General features: G+C 36.4%; 1 protein-coding gene across 1 annotated transcript in view; it reads right to left on the bottom strand.

The window, feature by feature from the left end:
- KHDRBS2 (KH RNA binding domain containing, signal transduction associated 2) overlaps positions 1 to 20,701 on the bottom strand; it is a 313,940-nt gene that overhangs the window by 29,614 nt on the left and 263,625 nt on the right. The gene's annotated exons all lie outside the window — the stretch shown is intronic.

Here is a 20,701-nt window from a genome sequence, read left to right as displayed (position 1 = left end):
ACTGATAAACTGTGGTGCATTGTCCAAACTACAGTGCTTCAGTGGAAACTGTGCAGAATACTGATGAATGATAATAAACCCAACAATTTCCGAGCAGTTTGTTACATAAATAGTTCCATAAACACCTACAGGTGAAATGAACAAATGGCAGGTCAAAGATTTATACTGTTCTACACTATTAAGAATGGTGTTGTGATAAAACCTTAATATTCAGTCTATTAAAAAAATGCAAAACAAAACCTCAAAACATAGCAACCTCTGAGAAACAGTATTTGTCAAACAAGTAATGGCATATGACTTTTATAAATAATGCAGAGTAAGCCCCTTTACTTTCACTGAGCATCCTACTCTTTTTAAAGGCATGCTTTTCTGTGACAAATTAACCAACAGTTTAGTATGGGTTCCTCCCATTTAACTTAAGGTTCTCACTGAAGAGCTCAGGCAGAGGCTCAGTTTGGCTAAGACACAGAGACACAACTGACTTCAAAAGGAGGTTCAGCTCATCTAATGCCTAAATTTTCCACTGAGGGAGTCATGGGCAATTGTGATCCATTGTAGCTGTCTCTGAACCAAGGAATGCTCAGGAACCACACAATAAATAAAGATATAATCCAAGGGGTGACTTTTGATACACTTTTTTCATATGACAAGACAACAGAGTAGGTAAGAAATGCTGTATGGAAACTTTTTTTTCCTATGATTTTTGGGAGCCACTATTTGTAGTTTAATTGCAATGAAACATTTTGTTGTCAAAAGAAAACCTTGCTACTAAGGGAAATGCTAAAGGAAATAGTGGACTTAAAAAACTTTGACTCAATATTAATAACAGCAAAAGGCAATTCCCCCCCACCCCCAGCTATGCAAAATTTAGTCAGGTTAGAGAAGGGACAGGATGAGGCAGCTCCAAAATAACAGCAGTCCAACAATCACTCTAGTACACTATCATAACCAACAAAAGTACAGTTAGTTTGGTATTTCATTATTTCTTCTAATGAAATTTCCCAGCAGTATTGAACAAGACTTCATTGGCATTCATAACTCAAGAAAGCATTCTATGGAGGAAACATTCAGTCATGTTTCCTTAGGTCAAGCATATGAAATTTGCCTGCTCCTCTGGGCTACCCAGCAGTGAGGGTAAGTGTAGATTCCAGGTGGGAGGTTTCATCCCTGTGGTGCTCAAAGTCCTGAAGGAAGGACAGAGCTCTGCATGAATGTCATGTGTCATCTGTAATATGGTAAAGCCTTTCTGGGCAGAATGGAGAGTCCATTTTTGAACTGGGAATGGCCTGTCCCAGAATCTGAAGTCCACACAAACCCCATCATCTTCCATTTTGGGTGGCAGTGCACTGTTTTTTGACTTGTCTGCATTAATATGAACTCAAGCAAAAAGTACAGCTAAAAACATATCCTTGCAGATGACAGTGATACATTTAACATTATATAGCTAAATACACAATCTTGCTTCTGGGGACAGGATAAGAGAAACAATGCACCCCAGGAGACAGATGTTAGTCACATTGATTAGTATGCACTGGATGGGATCCTGCTACTGTGAAGATGAGGGTGATAGGAGTTCCTATATAAAGTCAAATAACTAGAGGACAGGCATTTCACCCTGCTTACCCAACCATCTGAGAGAACAGGAAAGGCAACAATTACAAATTAGCTCTCTCTGTTTCTTGATGCCTGAGGAGGATCAACATTCAGTATCAGCAGGGCAGAGAACACTTGTTAATATTTGACACCTCTGTGGGTTCACGTTACAGACTTTAACAGCCCCCCTCAAGGCTCAGAGCAGGTCAATACAGTGCAAGTGGTTCAAGTGCAATGGTTGGAAAACAACCTACAAAAGCACAAGGTATCTTTAATAAGCAAAACGTATTTTATGGATAATGTTTTTATTTGTGCCAATCTCTATGAAAATTATCTTCTAATCCTACAGGCAAAGTCTGTGTAAGTAACAAACCGGCATTTATTGAAAGCTTAATACAATGTATTGTACCCAGACACCCACCACATCCTTAGGTGAGACCCAGAATAGCTCCTTTCATGTCCTTGAAATGTCTTAAACTCACCGAGCAGTTTTCTCCTCTTCAACCTTCATATCCCCAGAACCTACAACTTTAATGTTTGAAAATATTTCTTGCACAGGAACTTTGAGAGATGAAAAACCCGTCTCGCACCTAGACTCTGTTGAGATCAGAAGCTGTGAGTCTGAGGGTGTCCAAATTCACATATTCTGCTCTGCGTGTGATGAGGATGCTGCTCCAAAAGCAGTTCTGTATAAATCCAGAGAGCAGAATCCAAGATGCCCTCCTCAAATGCAGTACAATTTTTTCGCTCAGCACTAGAGTCAGCACTTCATGCAATTTCTAGGTCTATTAGTGCTTCTATAAAAGCCAACCAACCAACCAAGCAAGCAACCAAGCAACCAACCAACCATTTTCTGTGTAGAAGTCTTTTTGTCCCCTAGTAACTGCACCATCATTCAGAAGAAAAAGCCTACTACAATGAAGTGAGAAATATGCAATAGAGAATGATTAGAAATATTCCAAGTCAAGCTGATAGCCATTTCTAGGCTAGGTTTCTATGCTAGGCTACCTTTACCTCAGGTATTTCTTAATAAAACGACTTTCTGAAACATAAAACATCCCAAACAAAACCTCTTTACTTTGTGCCAAGGGAAAGGACAATGAGTCTTCCAATGACTAGGATTTGCTCTGGACCTACAATAATACATATTGGATATGAGAGAAAAGAACAAAAATACACATGTAGAGCTGCAGTGGCACTAAGAATGTTTACCAATAATTATGGATGATTTTAAGGAGTTTTGATATTGTTTTGAGTTGAAAAATAATAACAAAAAAAGCTGATGAGTTAAGTAAAAATTTAAAATAGAGCTCAATTTAAAAAGAAGACTGATTTGAAAATGAGCCTATATAAGTATTTACCAGTCTATCCCCACAAAAGGGAAGACTGGAAAAACTCTTAAGAGAATCTCAGAAGAACATCTGAAATTAGTATTTGTGACTCACTTAAGGAGGAAATACTCTCTACTCTACTATTGATAACGAAAATTATAGTCAGCAGAGAAAGGGGTGTAGAAGCAAAAAGGTACATAATTGAAAAAAGGCTTATATTCTACTACCTGAGAAAAAGTACCAATTTGATTCAACACTCAAGAGACTATTGAGAAGATTTTATTGTGTTTATTTAGTTTTACTCAAATTCTTTTCTATTTTCATATGCTGAAAAAGATATTAGAAATACAAACAAAATTTTAAGTATCATTAGTTACAAGGGTATCATAATATGATACAGTCTGATATCTTTTAACATGAATTCCTTCTTAGTTTTAAGACCCTGTTTCAAACAATAACAGCCTGTACTCAAATGCACCAAGTTTAAATCACCTCTTCTCTGAATAGCCTTAGAAAATAGAATTTTCACAGCATGCTCTGAAAAATTGTAGGTTTCAACTTTGTGAAACCAAGAAGGAAAATAAATCTAATACTTCTAATGAAAACTGCCCTACTCACAATATTTTATGTATGTCCTTGTAATACATGATAAAATATACTGTAAGAGAGTGGAAACTGATTTTTTATAGAAAATAGCCCAACTCTTTCTAAAGTAGCAAACTGCAAAATGGCTAGACTTGGAAAAAGAAAAAAAAACAACAAAAAAACCCCCACAAAACACAAACAGTAAGTCACAATAAAGTGAGTTATGCAACTCAGTATTTTAGTTGGCAAACATGATAACATGAAAAATATCTGCAGTCAGAAAACCAGAACAGTCTTTCCCATTAGCTGCATTGAGCAGTACACAAAACTCAGTCCTGTATCTCAGAGAAGGTGAAGGTATAAATATCCACCTCTAGTTGTAACTCTTAAATAAAAGCAGTTAAGAGACCTTTGGACAGTTTTCAGTATTTTCTTTGCCTTGCTTCTATGTTGCTGTCTCACTCTCTTTTCTGCTGTGATGGACTCATATCTGTGCTTTCTCACACATCCACATCATCCTAGCTTAGAAAGCTAAAAGCCAGTTGTCCACCACTAAGCCAGCACTAGATACCTGTAAGACTCACAGGATAGAGATAAAATATTTTTAGAGGATAATTCACACTATTGACACATATTTGAAAACAAGTTGAATTGCTCTTTAAATGAGAATTAACTTTCCACTTAAAATAAAAGGAGCCCAGGATGGACGTGTTAGATTTGGATAATTGATCTTAAGGTAAGCAAGCTAGCTCACAATTGAAGGAATTTATTGCTCATATTGAGAACAGCCCTAAGGGAAAAAATTTGGAGGTCCTGGTTGATGAGAAGCTCAACATGAGCCGGCAATGCGTGCTTGGAGCCAGAAAGCCACACACATCCTGGGCTATATCAAAAGCAGTGCGGCCAGCAGGGACAGAGGGGATTCTGCCCCACCCTTCCATCCCTGTCATGCCTCATCTGGAGTACGGCATCTGGTTCTGGGGCTCCCAACATAAGAAGGACATGGACCTGTTGGAGTGAGTCCAGAGGGGGCCACCAAGATGATCAGAGGGCTGCTGGAGCCCTTCTGCTATGAAGACAGGCTGAAAGAGCTAGGGTTTCACACCCTGGACAAGGGTCTGGGAAGACCTTAGAGAACCTTCCAATACCTTAAAGGGACCCCCCAAAAAGCTGGAGAGGAACTTTTCACAAGGATATGGGACAGGTCAAGGGAGAATGGCTTATTAAGAAGTTAGTAAGGCTCGAGTTGCCCAGAAAAGTTGTGGATGCCCCATCCCTGGAAATATTCAAGGTCCTGCTGGATGGGGCTTTGAGTAACCTGATCGAGCAAGAGGAATCTCTGCCCACGGCAGGAGGTTTGTAACTACATGATGTTAACGTCTCTTCCAACCCAAACCATTCTGTGATTCTATGATTCTAAGGTGAGAGGTAGCTCTAAGTAGATGTAGAGGAACACATCTCAGTGTATTAATTTTATATAATTTAGAAAAATAGCAATTTTATTCTACCAACTACAAACAGAAGTAAAAATAGTAATTGCTTTATATTTGGATTGTTCAGTGTTGAAAACCTTTAGTTAGAGCAAATGAATGCCATTGAAGTACCTGGGAAGTTAGTCTGTTGCTGAACAAGGATCCCCAAAATTGTAATTTATATTTAGAAACTGAAATTCTGATTGAATTATTCCATAAGTACATAGTCTTTATATATGTTTTTATAGCTGGCCATGAATTCTTCAGCTATACCTACAGTGTCAGAAAAACGAAAAACTAGATATTATCGGGTTTTTGAAGATGCTATATATATATATCCCCAGCACTGGAAGATTTAACAAGCATTTTGAAGATGAACTAAAAAATTAGTAGAATGGTACTATATCCACAAAAATTATAATTAGTAGTAGTAATAATAATAACAGTAAAAATAAGAATTATTATTATTATTAATGCTGAAATTAAAATGGGAATACCAATAAATTGAAAAATCAGAGTTCTGTGTTAGGGACTTCATAAATGCTATCTATGAGCTAGAGTCTACAGAGCTGAGACAACCCAGAGTACACATGCTCGCTAGAGCCAATGATGTTATCTCAACACACATGATCTCTTAATAAGATCACTATTCTTCACCCCAGAAATGGGACACACCTTCATAAAGGAATGTAAAATATAAAGAGAGGAAAAAATTACATATACTCACAGAAATATAATTAAAGTTTCAGTATAATCACAGTCATGGGGATTTTACAAATTCAAAGCAGAGAATATTCATGTCCTCATATTTTGATGGTTTAAATACATCTCATGTGGAACAATTAGGGCAGTAAGAATGAGTGAAACTGAACAAGTTTACTACCCAGATAAAAACAGGGTAGAGGACACAAAAGCAAACAGATATGCAGTGCCAAAACAGCCACAGTAAACCAGAATCTCAAATACTTCCTAAAAAATTGGTGCGTATTCTCTTAAACATAGGCCTAATTTTTTTTCTTTCCTATTTTTGGGGTTTCTTTCAACTAAATGCAAAATGAATGAACAACACTTAAAATACATTTTGGTGTACTGAAAATCAGAACAGAATAAAAATGTAAACAGAAATCTAATAGAAAAGAGACTTTTCTTACTCCTTTTATATTTCCAAGAGTAGAGTACAGCACAATTTGCTGCTGCAATTATTCTACTCCAACATTCATCTGATTAATTCCCTTCTTCAAATCCTTCTGTTTGTTTTCTTTATGCTCATGAGGCCAGATTAAAACTTCTAATCCATGTGTCAAAGCTCTGTACAATCAACTGCTACTTACATCCATTTAACTTCTTGCACTTTCCCCAACTTTGCTGTCATTGACTCTGAAACCCTTTCCTCTCATTTACTTGTGATGCTTTTCATATTGCCTCTCCCTATGGAACGGCATTCTAACCAGTGTGACGATCCTTTACTCAGTTCCCACTCCACAGGAACGTCTTGCAGAAATATCTTTCTCAATAAAATGACCTATTTTAGTAATAAGGAGCAAGTGGAGACGAAAAATAACCCAACACTATCTTCTTTGTGTATCTGCAGTAAGATGCATTTTTGCATTTGTCTGTGACTGAGATTCCTGAAGAAAGGGTTTTTTAATTGGTATTTTTACTGATGACATGTACTACTTTACATAGTACCTGAGTGATAATATATTACAGTAGCAAGTTGCACTGGTGACATTCTATCACATAAATGTCATTTAAATTAAGGATTTCTTTTTCCTGTGAACTCAAACGAGTAGAGTAAGAAGAAGCCTTCAGCTGCCAAGGGAGGATGGGCTGCAATACACCCACTATTGGTTTTAATATCTTTATCATATCCAATATTCCTCTTTACAGAATTTCCAGCAAAGCAGACAGTGAACCTCTTGTGCATCCTGATGCTCCTATAGCTGTAGAGAGAGCGCAATAGATGGAGCTGGCTCTGTCCATGGAGCAGTAAAATTTAGCAAATCAGAGATACAGAAATAATTACAAGTATCTACTAAAAAGTGACAACTCTTCTGCCCAAGTTTAGTAAGTTATTGATGATTTAAAGCATCTCACTCTGCTCTGACTTGCTAGACACAATGTCTTATATACAAATAAACTCTATAATAATCTAGGAAATGATATTTCCAGGCCTTGAATGCTGGGAATTCCAAGAAATTTTACTTTTTATTTTTCAACCCTTTAAAACTGGATAGTCCATCTCAGACCTTTTAAATGCTCAAGTAAATGCTGTGCTACTAGCAAGGAGCAGAAATGCTTTCACAGGTGCTTAACAGGACCTTAAACAACATTTAATTTTAAACCAGTTTACACTATGATGTATTATTAATGCTGGAAGTAGCTATTTAAATACAGCTTGGTGAAGTGCAAGATACTCTGCTCTAGCAAATACATCCTCAAATTTTATAAGCTGCCCATGTCTCCAAATTTACAGAATTGCCTAAAGATAAGACTTGTAGGAATCATGATGATTAACAGCTACACAATTTTACTGTAGCACTGAAGGAAAAAAAAAGCTCTCAAAAATAGCCTTATTTTTTTATGACAAGAAAAAAATGTACATAGGTCAATTCTTTGTGCAATCCTATTGTTTTTGATCCACTTTTATGCTCTATTTAAATATATTTAACTATTAAGGATTCCATGAATTAGTAATACATAACAGTTAACAAATCTTCAAGTGCTCAAAACCCAAGGCAAATAAAGATTTATTTATTAATCCTGAAACTGGTCCAGATGAGTGTTCAGGCATTCTTAATGTTGGAATCTTTATATCCTAATATTTGGAAGACATCAGATGCCTTTTTCATAAGTTATAGCTCTTGCTTAACCAAATTCCAAATTTGAATTCACCACATATTTTCTGGAAGCTAATTTAATAGAAAAGTATTTTTAAAAATAATTTTGGACAATGAATTTTCAATTGTCTTTTGTATGTGATTTATGCATTTTGCATAATTTTTGAGTCCATACATAAACATTTAAACTCTTCCATCCGTTTTTCTTACCTTATGAAAGAACATACAGGATAATTTAGATGATATAACAATGGTACCTCTTATTTATCATTGGTTCAAGCCATCCAGCTAAACAGTATTTTACCAGTGCCATGATAATGTTTGATTATATTTTTTAAGCTGTAACCTGAAAAATGTGTTCCATATATATATATATACACACACACACACTTGAATTAATTGAACTTTTCTTTGTACTTAGTTTTTAAGTGTTGTTGCAATGAAATTTACTATGAACAAAATAATTAGTATTTAAAAATTATGAAAATCAGTCACTAAATAAACTAAATGTGAAGTTGATATTAGTTGCAGAAGAGATGAACTCATTGTTTTTTTTCTTCTTATGACAATGATTAAGTTTATTATACAAGTGTTGCTTGTACTGAATGCAGCAATGTTTGCCCTGCTGCTAATCACATCTCAACAAAGATGCTCCTGAAAATTCTTCTTGATCCTGTGTACTGTAAAGGAGTAAATTCCAAAGTATGTACTCACAGCAGCTTCTTAACAGCAATATTTAATTTTCTAACATATATTGTCCAATTGGGAAATACGTTTTAGCAAGGATTAAAGGTACTGCAGGCTTTTATTCTTGAATTTAGAAAAATATGTAAGAAGAGTGAACTCAATTAGCACAATCTTGTAAGGAATTATTCATAAAGGCCAGGTATAATTAAAAGAAAACATGCAGAATGTAATGGGACTTCTCATTTGTGAATATAATAATGAGCAAAACAGTAGAAAGTAGTTAATACTTATTGAGATATTTAAAGGTAATCTTTAAATTGTTATTCCCTCAAGTTTAAGCATGCAATTAGAGAAACTGGGGATGGAAAAGAACAGATCATCTATTAGAAACTCTTGTCAAATGTGATTGCTTCTTTCAGCACGTTTTTTAGTGCTTTCTCTAATCAAATGCTAAATATTGCCAGGAGTAGGGATTCCACCATTTCTCTTGGGAGACAGTGTGACAGCCTAATAGATCTTTGTGTCAGACACCTCTGCTAACTTTATCCCATATGACTAAATATATCTACCAGAGAGATGCATTCTCACAACTCAGTATTCTCAGTGTTTTCCAATGCCTGTGTTATATTCTTCCATTTTCTTTTAAGAATTACCCAAATATAAAAATTCAAAGTCAATGCAACCGTGACACAGAGATACACTGATAAGCAGACAGTGCAGTAACCAGTGAGGACCGCCCCCCCAGTTTTCATAAAAATCTCATATATATCCTTGCTTTCACAAATAGGGTCTAGGAAATTGTTGTACTGGTTGTCTTTGACTGTAGTGGATCAAGAATGTTAAACGCTACTACTAGTATCCTAAAGTGAAAGCTTTCTAAAGGAAGTGTCTATCAGTGGTGATAGATGAGCTGCTTGAATTAAATCTTTAAGGTCTGATGGAATTTTAGGGCATTAAAATCCCCCCAGAAAGTCTGTATAGGTCTCAGAATATGACTCACAGCAATTCATACAATTTACTCTGCAAGCCTTCGTCCTGTGCACCAGACCAAATTTGCGTATATTTTTTAAGGTGATGGAAACGATACAGATATAGATCACAGTTACAAAATCGGTATTAAATAGAGAAGAAAAATCTTGTTACTATGTATGGCATATTCCAAGGCTCTGGTGCAGCCTAGCTCTCATGCAAACAAGGATGTCGTGTGATCTCAGACTGCAGCAAGAAGAAAGACAAAGGAATTGTAAAAGTTTCCCCTATTAAATGCTACACTCTTTCTACCATGCACTTGTAATGACTTTGGTCTACCCTAGTCTTTACCTGCCTATCATTCATGGTTGAAAACTCAGCAAACTGACTGGGTCTTTGATCCATTAACTGAGTTAAGTGCGTTAAAGGTATGGAAAGAGGTAAAACTGACATATGGAAACCACAATCATAACTCTATGCTAATTCTTTTAATGCTTGCCAAGGAATAACAAGACATAAGAAGGAAAAGAAAAGGTAAAGAAGGCCAACAGCTCTGTTAATTCCAAGACTGTTCTCAGGAGAGTGATTCTGACCTTTCCTGGTGCAGGTTGTCAACAAATTAAGGACAAAAAAGGATTAAAAATATTGATGGACTGCAAATGAGAACAGTACTGATTTTCATTTATCACATACAAGTAGAAGTTCACATCTAATATTGCGCCTCTTCTACTCTAAGCACTGTAACGGAGACACCAAAAGCAGAGTTCAACAACCTTCCCAAGCATGCCTAGGGCTGGGTTCCCAAAGTGTACAGATCAACGTGGGCCATGACTACTCCAGCTGCTGGGCAGTCTGCTCATGGTGCCCAACAATGTAACTGAAAATGTAATTTCTAGCTCCTGTTTTACCAGCTACATTAGATAAAGAGTGACGGGCAGACTACCTGCTTAAAAAAAAAAAAAAAAAAAATCTTTGAAGAGATTTTTCTCTGGCCCTTGATGTGGAGGCACAATATAAATTGCAGTGAACATCTGACTGACATACCTGAAATCTTGTGTTGTTGCTGTTTTTCTGAATGAATAAATTTTACTATTATTCCTTAGATTTCCTCACTAAGGCCAGAACCCTTTTAACTCCATATTCAGAACTGAAAATAATTTGGTGCAATTTTAGCTCTTTAGACTTTAAATTTTAAAGCCTGCATATCAAGTCAATTTGTATTACTCCTCTTCTTTATTTATTGTTTATTTTTATTGTTGTAATTTTCAGCTTTCTTTTTATTTCATTATATTTTTATATGGAGATACTTTTATTGTATGAAATATACATTGTGTTACATCATAATCAATTCCGTTTCAGAAGGGAAGTGGGATGAAAATACTTTGTTAGTTGTTATTTCCTTTTAAACGTTTTTTTCAGCACTTTACAAATTCCTCTTTATCTTGTTTATGCTATGATAATACCTTGCCTTGGATAACATAAAAATCTAGTTATGTCTCAGATCTTCTTTCTTCTAAAGAGCAACCATGTTAACACGAATTTTTAAATTGAATTCCTTGAAATTTATATCAGGTCTTAGCAAGCTGAAAAGGCCACTATGTCAGTTTTAGAAGTACTGAAGAAAAGACTGTTCACAGCTAAGTAACAAAGAGGATATGTCAGCACTTGCTGTAGTAGAAAAGGAGAAGCATATGGATAATTTTTACTATCAGTTCAGAGAAGACACCAGCTAACTCTTAGAGTCTGCTTGAATACTAAAAAAAATCAGTAGATTATTCTCATCTTCACAGAATCCCTGAGGCTGGAAAAGACCTCCAAGATCATGACTTCAACCTTTGACTAAGCATCACAATGTCAATTAAACCATAGTGCTGAATGCCATGTCCAGTCATACTTGAACACCACCTGAGATGGTGACTCCACTACTCCCCTGGGCAGTCCATTCCAATGCTTGACAACTCTTTCCGTGAATTTCTTCCTAATGTCCAACCTGAATCTCCCTCGGCACAGCTTGAGGCCATTTCCTCTTGTCCTGTCACTGGGTGCCTGGGAGGAGAAACCTGCGCACACCTGGCTCCAGCCTCCCCTCAAGCAGCTGTAGAGACAGTAATGTGTCTCCTGAGCCTCTTTTTCTCCAGGGGACAATCATTCCCTTGATCCTGCTGGCCACACTATTCCTGATACAAACCAGGATGCTATTGGCCTTCCTGGCTGTCTGCTGGCTCATGTCCAGCTGCTGTTGACCAGCACTCTCAGGTCCTTGTCAGCCAGGCAGCTTTCCAGCCATTCTGCTCCCCAGCCTGTAGCTCTGAACAGGGTTGTTGTGACTGGAGAGTAGGACCACTATTCCACAATGTCAGTATGATCACCCCATTGGCATTGTCCTCATTCTGTTAATGCACTGGAGAAAACAAAGACACTGATTTAGCTGTGATTGCAATAGCCAGTTACTCAGGAATCCACATTAAAAGAAAATCTTCATGATTCAGAGATGCAGTGTCAGTGCTTTATACAGTGCTTCATAACAATATTTAGTTGGGTTTCGAAGCAGAAGACCCATGGGACAGAGGATTGCATTGGTTTTTCCCCCTAGCCAAGACTAGGGTCTAGTCCAGTGTTAAAATGTATAAATGATTACAAAAACCCATCAAAACATTATTTAAAATTTCAAAATTAATTTTCTTTAATTAAATATTTCAATTTTTTCAGTTTAATAAGACCTCTTGTGTCAGTTCATTAAACTCAATTCTAAAAGCTAAAGATACTAAAACGTAAAAGGAAATAAATACACAAAAACATACTTCCTGACTGTAGCAAATTGCACACTGAAGGGAATATGGTTTGAAAGGAAACTGACTATTTTTGTCCCTGGTGATTTTCTCTATTCAAATATTATCGTAAGGAACATCCAAATCAGGCTCATGAAAATATTTGACACCTCTGAGTCCCATCATTGTGAATCCAAAGAACTCTATTTGAGGCTGAAGTAGATTAGCAAAATCACTGCAAGTTCATTGACTTAAAATCTTTACCAGACTCTCCATCTATTAATGTATCTAAAAAGCAAAATATGCTAATTTATCTGTGATGTTGATTTCTCAAATGTACCTCTCTAAAAATATAAAAAAATTAAACTCCTCCTGTTTTCAGTATTTCTTTACATACCATTAGCCAGTCAAGAACACAGGCCTCAGTGAGGTCTACTGAATACTGACTTGCCTATTTAGCATTAATATTAAAAAGGAACTAAGTCCTTTGGGCTAGCAGTGTTTATTCCCTTGGTAAAATATTTGGAGGTGTGTCAGTGAAGTGACTGGTAAACTCCTGAGCATCACCTTGAACATCTGGGAAGCCCAGAACCTGAGCTCAGATTGATAAAATGGAGGGAGGACACAGAGCACTTCATTACAAGCATCACTGAAAAAATACTAAATTATTAGTATGCAAATAAACATTAAGTGTTGCATCACTGGTAATTAAAAGCCAGCTTTCAGCTTTTAAATTGTAGTCATCTTGCCAACTGAAGAAGGCTGTATCTCAATTCTGACCTTGAGGCAGACTGATGGATATATTTGCAGTCAGCACAGGAGTAAAAATCAAATCAGGTATAAAACCTGAAAACATCCCTTGTTGAAATTAAAAGCAACATTCTTCTTGTTGATTTTACCATCTATAGTGTCTAAGGATCAACAGGCTTCCTGTATTTCAGGATGTGGCTTGGAGAAGCTGAATGTAATTTAAATTTAAGTCCATTTGGATAAGCAACACAATTTTCTTCTTTGAAAGAGGCCTTTCTCATCAGCACCTGCTGGAGATCAAAAGACAGTTCAGTGGAATTTTCTAGTTCAACACTAACTGATTTTGGTGTCAGTGTAAAAGCTAGGTACCTCAGATCTGACCACAGGGCAGACATTAAGAGATCAGTTCAGCATCTACATGGTTATCTCCTGTCATTTTAGACATATGAACATATCCCAGCTTTTGCCTCCTAGTCCAGCAAGGCAGAGGTTTCTCCTGTGTCTTATATGACATCAAGGATTCTCTGTGGGTGTTTTGAAGGCATCAAGAACCCTACAGTGTCCTCAAATGACATCAGAACCTGTGTCCAGGCAGCCCAACTGAACCTGAATGGAGAGACTTGCTTGGAGATGAAGGGTGTAGCTACATCAGTGTTTTGAGCTGGGAGCTGCCTCAAGCACCAGTTCTACAAAACTGAGACTAACAACCAATATGTCTGAAATCTCAAAGCCTCTAAGACTTTGAGACAGATATTCCTAAAACTTTTCCTCTGGGCAGGCTTGTAGCTTCAACCTTGGCAGAACTGAACAGCTCAGCAACTACATACCACTGACATCTATTCACTGCCCACTCGGTTTTCCATTTATCACGCAGGAAAAGTTTTGAGCTAATTGGCATGCCTCAAGAATATCTAATACACACATCCATGAGTGTGCCCAAAACCACAGCTGATACCCCTTGTTTCTTTCTAATAGACCACAATACCACTTGGTATTACTGGCATGGAGTACCTAAACTATCTGGTTTCTTCCATAGGCATTCTATAGGAAAGACAGAGATCCTCCTCATTCCTCAGTTTTCTAGCTGCAGAAGATTCAGGGCTGTAAATCATAATTAACTCAAATGGATTTCAAAGATACTTATACCTATTTACTCAAAACTGAGCACAATTCGAGCACGTTATACGGAGTTTCAGTAACATTGAAACTGGGATGCTAAATGAAGTATTTTAACATGGAAAAGATTGGAAATAATCTTTTAAGGTTCTTGATTTCCATTCTCAAAGTATCTTTATATCTGAGATGAAAATCTTGGTATTTAAGTAATACATATATCTGTGTAAAGTTTTTGTGTCTTTATAGGTCTTCTAATTCTCTTTTGCAATAGTAACTTCATAAAGAAAAATAGCGTTTCATATTTTGCTTTTGCTTTAACTATCAATGAGAAAGAAAAAGCAAAAACCACCGTATATTTCTGTTTCACAAATCATTCTCTGCTTTTCATAGAAGCTGGCATTGATCACAGAAATGACAAAGAGGAAAGAAAAATATTTTTCTGCATAACTAATCTGTCTTCTGGATTGTTCAATCCCTGTGGCAAAACCACCAGTGATGTTCTGGTCTGTATATTTTTATAAGTTACAATACATGAATAACAAGCTATCCACAGAGCTAAGAGCACTTCCTCCTTGAAACAATGGGAAAACTCTCATGGACTTCAGTGGCATCAAAATAAAAAGAACAAATCTGGAAATTTTTTCATTTTTAGATCTTTTGGATCATTTTGAGAATGTAACTGTAGGCATTAATATGAAAAGTAAAAATCTGTTACACTCTAGTAGTCATTATTTATAAGAAAAACTATCATATTAATAATGTAAATAATTATACAGATTTTGTTTACTGTATTAAAGAATTCAAATTTCAAGCAAACCTATGATGTAACAAATTATCACTATCCCTGTTATACAGATGCAGAAAACTGAATTTAGAAGTGTTAATATAATTGATATGCTCAACATCAATCTGTGAAAATCTGTGACAGAGCAATGAAAGAAAGAGTTATTTGGATCACATCACCACCTGACTAAGTGGTATGAGTCATTCCCTACTCATATCAGCTTTAAAAGCAGACTAGACATTGATGCTATGGGAAAGACTGTTTTATAAAACATTTACGGATATCTTATCAAACAGCTTCTCAGTTCAAACACTTTAGGATCCATGATTAGAAGTCCACAGCCAAAAATAAGATGCTTATGTCACCTTGGAATATGCAACTTATTGTTGCAAAAAGATGTGTTAAAATTGCACTGAAATACATCTCTGTGCTAGTGAGCTTAAGGCTTTTCTTCAGCCTATACTTGTACAACATTCTCACTATCTCGAAACACTTGATGAAAGTACAGACTTATTCTTTAAGTTTTGAAGGGTTTTAGGCTAACCTGACTGACACAGTATTCTTTTGCTTTGTCAAAACATTTCCTTATCTGATTTCACTAGCACACAAAAGGCATAGTCTGCTCATCATTTCATTGTTCACATACTTGTGATAATGGCACAACAAAACATTAATAAGATTGCAAGATGACAAAAAAACCACAACAGTTTGTATACTTAGTGATCCCCATCAGCGTGTCTGAGTTCTGAGAGACCATCTCACAGTAATTATTTGAAGGAAAAGTTTAACTCCTCTGTTGGCAAGAAAACTGTAACTAAGTATGTCTGGTATTTAATAGGTGTCTTTTTTTCATTTTTATCTTTTGTTTTTTAAAATTGATTCATCCAAGGGTAATGATCGTGAAGACATCTCTACCAATACTGTGATCACTGTCACTCTATCTGTATTTTATCTTTTAAATTAATCTCATGTCATATCATATTAATTTTCTTCCATTACTGGTTGTCTCCAGTTAGGTTGAGTCAGGAGCACTGATGTATAGATATCTGAAAATTGCTTGCCCTAAATATTTATGTATACAGACACCTAAACACTACATTTCAGAGGGAAGTAACTAGATTTTATCAGGAAACTCAAACATCTCCTCAGATACAGCCTGTGTAGAACATTCAGCTTGTTCTAATGCTAACACTTGCTTTTGGTTAGTGTTTTTAAAGTCAAGGTTATTTCCAAATACTTTGCTTTAATTTAAATATTATTTATTTTTGGATCTTGTTTCTTTCTTTATATTTTTCTGTGTGTATGATTTAGACTAACATTTTGTGTACTCCAATGTTTTTCTACCTATAAAACACTATGAAGAGGGCCTGTAAGCCTTAGAATGTCTATCCAACTATTCCTGGTGGATGCCTGCATAAAAGCAAACAAACAATGGAAAGGAAATAGAGGGAGCACATGATGAAAAAGGAGAATTTCTTCAAAATTTACCAAAAGATGAAATAAACTGATACTTTTATTTTGATTTGTTCACAATACATTTCACAATTAAAAAAAAAAAAAAAGGTTTTTCTGTCTGATTTTCCTTTCAAATTTTCCTTTCAAAAAAGTGAAACCTTTCCCTTGAAACTGAGATCCTTCTGTGATGGTGTATGATTGAAAGCTGGCCTTTCTGAAGAACTGCTATGAAAGTTAGAAAAAGCTTCAAAGAAATTTCTTTATTTACTAGCTGCACTAGTAAATTTATTTATTTACTAGCTGCACTGACTAATATCTGTTTGTCAATGCCTTAAAGCACAAGGAAAGTAACCATGAATATGTATGTTTGAATTATCACAGATGTCCAATTGTGAGATATTTCTCTAGTGCCTTAAAACCATCCTTATCTTCTTTCTTTAACTGCACCTTACACATTCTATGCAAATCTGATGTCCTCTTGTTTTCACAGATTAGAAAGTCTGAGATCTAATTAAATCGAATCATCTTGTGTAACAAAATGAGATCATTTTATATTAGGCTTCAGTGTATGTTTCTTCCTTGTTCTAAAATGGTGCTTCTGTGAACCACAAGAAATTTCTAACCACATTTTTTTTTTCTCTATCCAGGGTAGCTTGATTAGTTCCTTACTTGTACTGACAGTATATTTGTGCCTAACCTACTTGCAGGGGTTGAGGAAATTACCTGTGAAGCAGTTGTAAAAAACTCAGATGCAATAGCAAAACTTATTCCTGGGGGGATAGTAGCCTCGCTATCTCCTCCTGACAGGCATGCTCATTACCCCGGCATGGAAGGAAGCAGGCTGGTTACTGATTCAGTTCCAGTTCTGCATTTTCCCCTAGAGTTGGCTCAATGGAAGTCAGACAGCTGACAATCTCTGCCAAGGAAAACTGCAGCACAGAAAATGGTAGCATTGCCTCAAGTCATTTGACTGTGCTTGCTGCTTCACAGTATTTCTCTCTCCAAGCTACACCCCACAAACTTCAGCTTCCTAGAGGAATGAAAACCAGATTGAATTTAAATGTGCGAATGTAATTTATGATCATAATTAATGAAACACAGAGATACTGCAGTTTGTAAAGACAGCAAGAGAAAAAACTATAAATAAACTTCTGTCAGGAGTGAGAAACATATTCTCTAATATAAAATGCAAAGAATATAGGAATATTTCTTGTGCATAATATAGCCTCATTCCATTTCAGTGATGCTTCCTTGTCTATCAAGACCCAGAAGTGACTGCCACTGCTACCAGATGATAAGCAGACAAGATGAAAAAGATTAATCTAGCGTAAAGGTTCTAACCATAAAAACTTTCAAACTGGGTATGTCTGCACCTTGAATCCTGTGTTCAGTTCCTGGGCCCTCGCTTCAAAGAAATACATGGAGGGGCTGGAGCATGTAAGAGAAGAGCAAGGAAGCCAATGAAGATTTTGGAGCACAAGTGTTATGAGGAGTGGCTGAGGGAGCTGGAGGCATTTAGCCTGGAAAAGAGGAGGTTCAGCAGGGACTATTGCTCTGCCTGAAAGGAGGCTGTGGCATGGTGAGGGTTACTGTCCTCTCCAAGGTAACACTAAACCAGACAATAGGAAAGAGCTTCAATTTGTGTCAGGGAGAGTTTAGATTGGGAATTAGGAGTTTCTCCATAGAAAGAATTGCCAACCACTGGAACAGACTGCCGACAGCCTGTGTGGCTGAATCCCATGTAGGTGTGGCACTCAGGCTCATGGCTTAGTGCTGGACTTGGCAGTGCTGGGTTAATGGTTGAAGGTCTTACAGGTATTTTCCAACCTAAATAATTCTGATGTAATCTGCGATCAACTAGAAAAAAGTCCAAATAATTTAGTTATGCGACAAAGGGTGCATTTTTTGCATAGGAAAATCCAAGATAATTACAGGCAGAGCTCTGTGTAGAAAGATGAAATTGCAGAGCATCTGGAAAGAAGTCAGGATGGCATCTGCTAGTCTGTCACACATAAATTTTTTTTCTTTCATTCAAGAAAAAAAATGTTTTAGAAAATGTTTGAATTGTTTGATTAGAAAAGGTAATCTGAAGAGCATGAAACTATTTTTCCTGGCTTACCTGTTTCTGCCCTTTTTTTTTTTTTTTTCTTCAAATGGCCAAAATTCACACTAATATGTTCCTAAACAAAAGATAAAAGTACATGGTGGTGCACAGGAAACAGGTCCTTTTATCGGAATCTGTGGTTCTGGGTGAACTATTGAGGGTTTCTCTGCTCCTTCTGGCTTTCTTGACGCATAGCACTACAGTAAGTGCTGACACGAGAATTACATCAAAAGCAAAATGACATGAAAACAGCCCATTAGTATCTTTTCTATTGATCACATGTCAGCTTTTTTATCTATAACAAATGCTTTTTCTTTCCATTTTAAAATACAGACTAAAAAAAAAAATCAATGTTTTCTCCAATTCTGTAAATGAGTCAAAACAAAAATAGATCAACACTGTAGAGAAATTAGCAATACGAAGACAGCAGAATCAAGAAAATTGTAACAGCAGCATGTTTTTGACTGAGGGTTCTAAGATCTAAAGATTATAGCAAAGGAGCTAAACTAAGTTTTCTGAATGCAAAAATAGATTACTCAATAAACACATGTAAATGATGGCACTCATGAAGGTAATCCCTCCAGTCTTGTCTTCACACCAACTTCCATGTGGCAAAACTGCATTTTTCTATTCAATGGTGCTGACTGTAACTCAGGAAGATGAGAAGATATAAAAAATTGTATGAAAATCTTAGTTATTCCAGTCATCCCTGTATCATTGGGTATACTCTAGACTAGTTTTATTAGGATTGTGCTTTGGGCAAAATTTCTCAAGCATATTTGATTACTAATTACCTTTGGTAGAGTATAAAATGTATATTTAAGGGGGCTAAAATTAGGTTCTTATGAGCATGGGAAAAGTTAAAAGCTTCTGCTAAATCAAATTGGATTGAAGTTCTACTAGAATTGTGGCAAGTATGTTTTTCAGATTAAGTAAATTTTTTTATGACTGTAACTCATCTAGTATACTGAATGATTGCTAAATTGGCGGCATGCATCACAGTACAGGTGTAAAACCAGCACAACAGGAACCCTATACAAAGAAACTAACTGCTTGCATACAATTTTTTGGTAGCTTTTTTTCCCCTTCTGAAGAGGAGACAAGTATGTCTTGCAGAAATATTGCTGAGGGAATAGAACATGGAAATTCATATTTTGCATAAAAATACAGTTAGGAAATTATTGAGTTTTAACTTCAGGATAAAAGCTTAGCTATCAGACAACAGCTAATCTATAATGTATAAACAAAACAGCTCAAAAAATGCAAAACTATATCATGAGGGAAAATTCTCTTAGATCTACATGACTGAACTTAGTCCAGGCATGCTGCATTCCCTCGGCATGCAGAACTCACACTGAGATCAACAGGAGCCAGCAGGAGCACCACAGCTGAGTCAAGATTTTTTGTGACCCAATTTAGGTTCTTCCAGCATTAATATATTATGCAAATTAGATGTAAAGACGAGTGTCTGTGTGTGGTATTTGTACATGTATATGAATCTGGGGAAAAAGTCAGTGGAATGAAAACTTCTAACTTTCGGAATGTAGGCACATATGTAGCCCGACTTTTAATTAATTACACATTTTAATGCATTTAAGAATCATACATTTTATGTAACAGCCAAATTAAAAAATGTGTTTGAACATGAACCTCTGCTGTACATTTATGGGAAAGGAAGAGATTTAGGGGTTGAGGGCTTGGAAAAATGGTAAGTTACTATCAGTAAGATAGAATGTGAATTGAAAAAAAACCAGCTGTTCCATAGTAGTTACTTATGGGCATATTCTCACTCTAAATTTACCACTAGTTTCTAGCTATCAGAAAATTACAAAAACCTAAACATTGGAAGGTTGGATCTTGAGACTGTCTAGTCCAACCGACAGTTTCCAAGAACCAGTCTGGTTTTGAATATTGCCAATTACGGAGACTCACAACCTCTCTAAGCAAGATATTACACTGTTTGACCATCTCCACAGTGAAAGAAGTGTATTTTATTTAAGTGGAATTGCCTGTGTATCAGAGTGCACTCACAGCCTTTACTGACCCTGACCTGCTCACCTGTAAGCTTCATCTACACCTCCGCCCATGGGCCCAGGAGCCCTGTTTCAGCTTGGCCTTCTTTCCCTGCCTCAGCGACACCACTGGAGAGCCAGTCTCCAGCTGAGTGACAATTGTGCTTGTTCAGGGCCACTGACCCTCCTGGCCTGGATCCCAACTGGTCAGCTGGCTTCCCAGCCTGACCTTAGG

The sequence above is a fragment of the Zosterops lateralis genome (genome assembly GCF_965231275.1).
Source record: "Zosterops lateralis genome assembly, chromosome: 3".
Taxonomy (NCBI): Eukaryota; Metazoa; Chordata; class Aves; order Passeriformes; family Zosteropidae; genus Zosterops; species Zosterops lateralis.
This window is presented reverse-complemented; position numbering and strand designations above follow the sequence as displayed.